Source organism: Oncorhynchus gorbuscha, linkage group LG03 (assembly GCF_021184085.1).
Source record: "Oncorhynchus gorbuscha isolate QuinsamMale2020 ecotype Even-year linkage group LG03, OgorEven_v1.0, whole genome shotgun sequence".
NCBI classification, from domain to species: Eukaryota; Metazoa; Chordata; class Actinopteri; order Salmoniformes; family Salmonidae; genus Oncorhynchus; species Oncorhynchus gorbuscha.
In genome coordinates this window covers 96,219,320-96,228,605 of record NC_060175.1, presented here as the reverse complement: position 1 = coordinate 96,228,605, position 9,286 = coordinate 96,219,320, and positions in this window count along the sequence as shown.

The window sequence follows — 9,286 nt, the reverse complement described above, 5'->3', positions numbered from 1 at the left end:
TATAAGCCATTCCTTATCCCACTATCTCTAGAGTTGTATTTTATTTGCTCAAAATGTCATTTGTTAGCGATTATAGTCAATTACTAGGTGCAAAAAAAACAAATAAGTATTTTTTTCATCAATGGATTTGGAAGATTCACCTGTGACAAACTAAGGGCCCGTTCCCAGTGGGTGTGAGTTATTGCTCCTATAGCTTCTCTCACGAGCTCCCTATCTCAACTACTACTATATTCCCAGTGGGTGCGAGTTATTGCTCCTATAGCTTCTCTCACGAGCTCCCTATCTCAACTACTACTATATTCCCAGTGGGTGTGAGTTATTGCTCCTATAGCTTCTCTCATGAGCTCCCTATCTCAACTACTACTATATTCCCAGTGGGTGTGAGTTATTGCTCCTATAGCTTCTCTCACGAGCTCCCTATCTCAACTACTACTATATTCCCAGTGGGTGTGAGTTATTGCTCCTATAGCTTCTCTCACGAGCTCCCTATCTCAACTACTACTATATTCCCAGTGGGTGTGAGTTATTGCTCCTATAGCTTCTCTCACGAGCTCCCTATCTCAACTACTACTATATTCCCAGTGGGTGTGAGTTATTGCTCCTATAGCTTCTCTCACGAGCTCCCTATCTCAACTACTACTATATTCCCAGTGGGTGTGAGTTATTGCTCCTATAGCTTCTCTCACGAGCTCCCTATCTCAACTACTACTATATTCCCAGTGGGTGTGAGTTATTGCTCCTATAGCTTCTCTCACGAGCTCCCTATCTCAACTACTACTATATTCCCAGTGGGTGTGAGTTATTGCTCCTATAGCTTCTCTCACGAGCTCCCTATCTCAACTACTACTATATTCCCAGTGGGTGTGAGTTATTGCTCCTATAGCTTCTCTCACGAGCTCCCTATCTCAACTACTACTATATTCCCAGTGGGTGTGAGTTATTGCTCCTATAGCTTCTCTCACGAGCTCCCTATCTCAACTACTACTATATTCCCAGTGGGTGTGAGTTATTGCTCCTATAGCTTCTCTCACGAGCTCCCTATCTCAACTACTACTATATTCCCAGTGGGTGTGAGTTATTGCTCCTATAGCTTCTCTCACGAGCTCCCTATCTCAACTACTACTATATTCCCAGTGGGTGTGAGTTATTGCTCCTATAGCTTCTCTCACGAGCTCCCTATCTCAACTACTACTATATTCCCAGTGGGTGTGAGTTATTGCTCCTATAGCTTCTCTCACGAGCTCCCTATCTCAACTACTACTATATTCCCAGTGGGTGCGAGTTATTGCTCCTATAGCTTCTCTCATGAGCTCCCTATCTCAACTACTACTATATTCCCAGTGGGTGTGAGTTATTGCTCCTATAGCTTCTCTCACGAGCTCCCTATCTCAACTACTACTATATTCCCAGTGGGTGTGAGTTATTGCTCCTATAGCTTCTCTCACGAGCTCCCTATCTCAACTACTACTATATTCCCAGTGGGTGTGAGTTATTGCTCCTATAGCTTCTCTCACGAGCTCCCTATCTCAACTACTACTATATTCCCAGTGGGTGTGAGTTATTGCTCCTATAGCTTCTCTCACGAGCTCCCTATCTCAACTACTACTATATTCCCAGTGGGTGTGAGTTATTGCTCCTATAGCTTCTCTCACGAGCTCCCTATCTCAACTACTACTATATTCCCAGTGGGTGTGAGTTATTGCTCCTATAGCTTCTCTCACGAGCTCCCTATCTCAACTACTACTATATTCCCAGTGGGTGTGAGTTATTGCTCCTATAGCTTCTCTCACGAGCTCCCTATCTCAACTACTACTATATTCCCAGTGGGTGTGAGTTATTGCTCCTATAGCTTCTCTCACGAGCTCCCTATCTCTACTACTATATTCCCAGTGGGTGTGAGTTATTGCTCCTATAGCTTCTCTCACGAGCTCCCTATCTCAACTACTACTATATTCCCAGTGCGTGTGAGTTATTGCTCCTATAGCTCCCTATCTCAACTACTACTATATTCCCAGTGGGTGTGAGTTATTGCTCCTATAGCTTCTCTCACGAGCTCCCTATCTCAACTACTACTATATTCCCAGTGGGTGTGAGTTATTGCTCCTATAGCTTCTCTCACGAGCTCCCTATCTCAACTACTACTATATTCCCAGTGGGTGTGAGTTATTGCTCCTATAGCTCACTATCTCAACTACTATTATATTCCCAGTGGGTGTGAGTTATTGCTCCTATAGCTCACTATCTCAACTACTATTATATTCCCAGTGGGTGTGAGTTATTGCTCCTATAGCTTCTCTCACGAGCTCCCTATCTCAACTACTACTATATTCCCAGTGGGTGTGAGTTATTGCTCCTATAGCTTCTCTCACGAGCTCACTATCTCAACTACTACTATATTCCCAGTGGGTGTGAGTTATTGCTCCTATAGCTTCTCTCACGAGCTCATTATCTCAACTACTACTATATTCCCAGTGGGTGTGAGTTATTGCTCCTATAGCTTCTCTCACGAGCTCATTATCTCAACTACTACTATATTCCCAGTGGGTGTGAGTTATTGCTCCTATAGCTTCTCTCACGAGCTCCCTATCTCAACTACTACTATATTCCCAGTGGGTGTGAGTTATTGCTCCTATAGCTTCTCTCATGAGCTCCCTATCTCAACTACTACTATATTCCCAGTGGGTGCGAGTTATTGCTCCTATAGCTTCTCTCACGAGCTCACTATCTCAACTACTACTTTATTCCCAGTGGGTGTGAGTTATTGAGATGAAGCCAGGAGGGTTTTAGGTGTTGATCTCAATTAGATCAAACTTGTGAAATTCCACTTAATTTGCTGTCAGATAGACAAACAATACTAAGATCACAACCCCATGATACACAAACCCCTGGATCACAGAGCTTCGATGCGTATCACAAAGAGTCAATGCAAATGGAATCTATTGGGAAGAGTCAACAGAACCTCATGACTAACCTAACATTGGTTTCTCTTATGTTAGGTTAGTGAAGTTGACAATTAAAGTTAAATAGATGGATGACAAATCAAGGATTGGAGCTCAAACTACTCGTTGAAAAAATATCTATAAAAATATGATGATGGTTCACTAATTCCCAAACGTCTTCTCTGGGAACACCAGCCCTAAACTGGCATACCTGATTCCATTAGGCAACTATCACCAAGCCCTTGACTAATGGAATCAGTTGTGCCAGTTCCGGGCAACAACAAAATGATGTGAAATGTCTGGTGGTCTCCGAGAAGAGGGTTGGGAAGTGATGGTTTAGATTACTTTGAAAACTTAATCACTGTCATTATTTCTGCAGACTAATTAGATGTAGTCCATCCCACAACTCTGCCCAGTGATTTGAGCCTGTGGTTCTGATGACAGCAGACTAACTAGATGTAGTCCATCCCACAACTCTGCCCAATGATTTGAGCCTGTGGTTCTGATGACAACAGACTAACTAGATGTAGTCCATCCCACAACTCTGCCCAGTGATTTGAGCCTGTGGTTCTGATGACAGCAGACTAACTAGATGTAGTCCATCCCACAACTCTGCCCAGTGATTTGAGCCTGTGGTTCTGATGACAGCAGACTAACTAGATGTAGTCCATCCCACAACTCTGCCTAGTGATTTGAGCCTGTGGTTCTGATGACAGCAGACTAACTAGATGTAGTCCATCCCACAACACTGCCCAATGATTTGAGCCTGTGGTTCTGATGACAGCAGACTAACTAGATGTAGTCCATCCCACAACTCTGCCCAGTGATTTGAGCCTGTGGTTCTGGTGACAGCAGACTAACTAGATGTAGTCCATCCCACAACTCTGCCCAGTGATTTGAGCCTGTGGTTCTGGTGACAGCAGACTAACTAGATGTAGTCCATCCCACAACTCTGCCCAGTGATTTGAGCCTGTGATTCTGGTGACAGCAGACTAACTAGATGTAGTCCATCCCACAACTCTGCCCAGTGATTTGAGCCTGTGGTTCTGATGACAGCAGACTAACTAGATGTAGTCCATCCCACAACTCTGCCCAATGATTTGAGCCTGTGGTTCTGATGACAGCAGACTAACTAGATGTAGTCCATCCCACAACTCTGCCCAGTGATTTGAGCCTGTGGTTCTGGTGACAGCAGACTAACTAGATGTAGTCCATCCCACAACTCTGCCCAGTGATTTGAGCCTGTGGTTCTGATGACAGCAGACTAACTAGATGTAGTCCATCCCACAACTCTGCCCAATGATTTGAGCCTGTGGTTCTGATGACAGCAGACTAACTAGATGTAGTCCATCCCACAACTCTGCCCAGTGATTTGAGCTTGTGGTTCTGGTGACAGCAGACTAACTAGATGTAGTCCATCCCACAACTCTGCCCAGTGATTTGAGCCTGTGGTTCTGATGACAGCAGACTAACTAGATGTAGTCCATCCCACAACTCTGCCCAGTGATTTGAGCCTGTGGTTCTGATGACAGCAGACTAACTAGATGTAGTCCATCCCACAACTCTGCCCAGTGATTTGAGCCTGTGGTTCTGATGACAGCAGACTAACTAGATGTAGTCCATCCCACAACTCTGCCCAGTGATTTGAGCCTGTGGTTCTGGTGACAGCAGACTAACTAGATGTAGTCCATCCCACAACTCTGCCCAGTGATTTGAGCCTGTGGTTCTGATGACAGCAGACTAACTAGATGTAGTCCATCCCACAACTCTGCCCAATGATTTGAGCCTGTGGTTCTGATGACAGCAGACTAACTAGATGTAGTCCATCCCACAACTCTGCCCAGTGATTTGAGCCTGTGGTTCTGGTGACAGCAGACTAACTAGATGTAGTCCATCCCACAACTCTGCCCAGTGATTTGAGCCTGTGGTTCTGGTGACAGCAGACTAACTAGATGTAGTAGATGTAGTTCATCCCACAACTCTGCCCAGTGATTTGAGCATGTGGTTCTGATGACAGCAGACTAACTAGATGTAGTCCATCCCACAACTCTGCCCAGTGATTTGAGCCTGTGGTTCTGGTGACAGCAGACTAACTAGATGTAGTCCATCCCACAACTCTGCCCAGTGATTTGAGCCTGTGGTTCTGATGACAGCAGACTAACTAGATGTAGTCCATCCCACAACTCTGCCCAGTGATTTGAGCCTGTGGTTCTGATGACAGCAGACTAACTAGATGTAGTCCATCCCACAACTCTGCCCAGTGATTTGAGCCTGTGGTTCTGATGACAGCAGACTAACTAGATGTAGTCCATCCCACAACTCTGCCCAGTGATTTGAGCCTGTGGTTCTGATGACAGCAGACTAACTAGATGTAGTCCATCCCACAACTCTGCCCAGTGATTTGAGCCTGTGGTTCTGATGACAGCAGACTAACTAGGTGTAGTCCATCCCACAACTCTGCCCAGTGATTTGAGCCTGTGGTTCTGATGACAGCAGACTAACTAGATGTAGTCCATCCCACAACTCTGCCCAGTGATTTGAGCCTGTGGTTCTGATGACAGCAGACTAACTAGATGTAGTCCATCCCACAACTCTGCCCAGTGATTTGAGCCTGTGGTTCTGATGACAGCAGACTAACTAGATGTAGTCCATCCCACAACTCTGCCCAGTGATTTGAGCCTGTGGTTCTGATGACAGCAGACTAACTAGATGTAGTCCATCCCACAACTCTGCCCAGTGATTTGAGCCTGTGGTTCTGATGACAGCAGACTAACTAGATGTAGTCCATCCCACAACTCTGCCCAGTGATTTGAGCCTGTGGTTCTGATGACAGCAGACTAACTAGATGTAGTCCATCCCACAACTCTGCCCAGTGATTTGAGCCTGTGGTTCTGATGACAGCAGACTAACTAGATGTAGTCCATCCCACAACTCTGCCCAGTGATTTGAGCCTGTGGTTCTGATGACAGCAGACTAACTAGATGTAGTCCATCCCACAACTCTGCCCAGTGATTTGAGCCTGTGGTTCTGATGACAGCAGACTAACTAGATGTAGTCCATCCCACAACTCTGCCCAGTGATTTGAGCCTGTGGTTCTGATGACAGCAGACTAACTAGATGTAGTCCATCCCACCACTCTGCCCAGTGATTTGAGCCTGTGGTTCTGATGACAGCAGACTAACTAGATGTAGTCCATCCCACAACTCTGCCCAGTGATTTGAGCCTGTGGTTCTGATGACAGCAGACTAACTAGATGTAGTCCATCCCACAACTCTGCCCAGTGATTTGAGCCTGTGGTTCTGATGACAGCAGACTAACTAGATGTAGTCCATCCCACAACTCTGCCCAGTGATTTGAGCCTGTGGTTCTGATGACAGCAGACTAACTAGATGTAGTCCATCCCACAACTCTGCCCAGTGATTTGAGCCTGTGGTTCTGATGACAGCAGACTAACTAGATGTAGTCCATCCCACAACTCTGCCCAGTGATTTGAGCCTGTGGTTCTGATGACAACAGACTAACTAGATGTAGTCCATCCCACAACTCTCCCCAGTGATTTGAGCCTGTGGTTCTGATGACAGCAGACTAACTAGATGTAGTCCATCCCACAACTCTGCCCAATGATTTGAGCCTGTGGTTCTGATGACAGCAGACTAACTAGATGTAGTCCATCCCACAACTCTGCCCAGTGATTTGAGCCTGTGGTTCTGATGACAGCAGACTAACTAGATGTAGTCCATCCCACAACTCTGCCCAGTGATTTGAGCCTGTGGTTCTGATGACAGCAGACTAACTAGATGTAGTCCATCCCACAACTCTGCCCAGTGATTTGAGCCTGTGGTTCTGATGACAGCAGACTAACTAGATGTAGTCCATCCCACAACTCTGCCCAGTGATTTGAGCCTGTGGTTCTGATGACAGCAGACTAACTAGATGTAGTCCATCCCACAACTCTGCCCAGTGATTTGAGCCTGTGGTTCTGATGACAGCAGACTAACTAGATGTAGTCCATCCCACAACTCTGCCCAGTGATTTGAGCCTGTGGTTCTGATGACAGCAGAATAATTAGATGTAGTCCATCCCACAACTCTGCCCAGTGATTTGAGCCTGTGGTTCTGATGACAGCAGACTAACTAGATGTAGTCCATCCCACAAGTCTGCCCAGTGATTTGAGCCTGTGGTTCTGATGACAGCAGACTAATTAGATGTAGTCCATCCCACAACTCTGCCCAGTGATTTGAGCCTGTGGTTCTGATGACAGCAGACTAATTAGATGTAGTCCATCCCACAACTCTGCCCAGTGATTTGAGCCTGTGGTTCTGATGACAGCAGACTAACTAGATGTAGTCCATCCCACAACTCTGCCCAGTGATTTGAGCCTGTGGTTCTGATGACAGCAGACTAACTAGATGTAGTCCATCCCACAACTCTGCCCAGTGATTTGAGCCTGTGGTTCTGATGACAGCAGACTAACTAGATGACAGCAGTAGTCCATCCCACAACTCTGCCCAGTGATTTGAGCCTGTGGTTCTGATGACAGCAGACTAACTAGATGTAGTCCATCCCACAACTCTGCCCAGTGATTTGAGCCTGTGGTTCTGATGACAGCAGACTAACTAGATGTAGTCCATCCCACAACTCTGCCCAGTGATTTGAGCCTGTGGTTCTGGTGACAGCAGACTAACTAGATGTAGTCCATCCCACAACTCTGCCCAGTGATTTGAGCCTGTGGTTCTGATGACAGCAGACTAACTAGATGTAGTCCATCCCACAACTCTGCCCAGTGATTTGAGCCTGTGGTTCTGATGACAGCAGACTAACTAGATGTAGTCCATCCCACAACTCTGCCCAGTGATTTGAGCCTGTGGTTCTGATGACAGCAGACTAACTAGATGTAGTCCATCCCACAACTCTGCCCAGTGATTTGAGCCTGTGGTTCTGATGACAGCAGACTAATTAGATGTAGTCCATCCCACAACTCTGCCCAGTGATTTGAGCCTGTGGTTCTGATGACAGCAGACTAACTAGATGTAGTCCATCCCACAAGTCTGCCCAGTGATTTGAGCCTGTGGTTCTGATGACAGCAGACTAATTAGATGTAGTCCATCCCACAACTCTGCCCAGTGATTTGAGCCTGTGGTTCTGATGACAGCAGACTAATTAGATGTAGTCCATCCCACAACTCTGCCCAGTGATTTGAGCCTGTGGTTCTGATGACAGCAGACTAACTAGATGTAGTCCATCCCACAACTCTGCCCAGTGATTTGAGCCTGTGGTTCTGATGACAGCAGACTAACTAGATGTAGTCCATCCCACAACTCTGCCCAGTGATTTGAGCCTGTGGTTCTGATGACAGCAGACTAACTAGATGTAGTCCATCCCACAACTCTGCCCAGTGATTTGAGCCTGTGGTTCTGATGACAGCAGACTAACTAGATGTAGTCCATCCCACAACTCTGCCCAGTGATTTGAGCCTGTGGTTCTGATGACAGCAGACTAACTAGATGTAGTCCATCCCACAACTCTGCCCAGTGATTTGAGCCTGTGGTTCTGATGACAGCAGACTAACTAGATGTAGTCCATCCCACAACTCTGCCCAGTGATTTGAGCCTGTGGTTCTGATGACAGCAGACTAATTAGATGTAGTCCATCCCACAACTCTGCCCAGTGATTTGAGCCTGTGGTTCTGATGACAGCAGACTAACTAGATGTAGTCCATCCCACAAGTCTGCCCAGTGATTTGAGCCTGTGGTTCTGATGACAGCAGACTAACTAGATGTAGTCCATCCCACAACTCTGCCCAGTGATTTGAGCCTGTGGTTCTGATGACAGCAGACTAACTAGATGTAGTCCATCCCACAACTCTGCCCAGTGATTTGAGCCTGTGGTTCTGATGACAGCAGACTAACTAGATGTAGTCCATCCCACAACTCTGCCCAGTGATTTGAGCCTGTGGTTCTGATGACAGCAGACTAACTAGATGTAGTCCATCCCACAACTCTGCCCAGTGATTTGAGCCTGTGGTTCTGATGACAGCAGACTAACTAGATGTAGTCCATCCCACAACTCTGCCCAGTGATTTGAGCCTGTGGTTCTGATGACAGCAGACTAATTAGATGTAGTCCATCCCACAACTCTGCCCAGTGATTTGAGCCTGTGGTTCTGATGACAGCAGACTAACTAGATGTAGTCCATCCCACAAGTCTGCCCAGTGATTTGAGCCTGTGGTTCTGATGACAGCAGACTAACTAGATGTAGTCCATCCCACAACTCTGCCCAGTGATTTGAGCCTGTGGTTCTGATGACAGCAGACTAACTAGATGTAGTCCATCCCACAACTCTGCCCA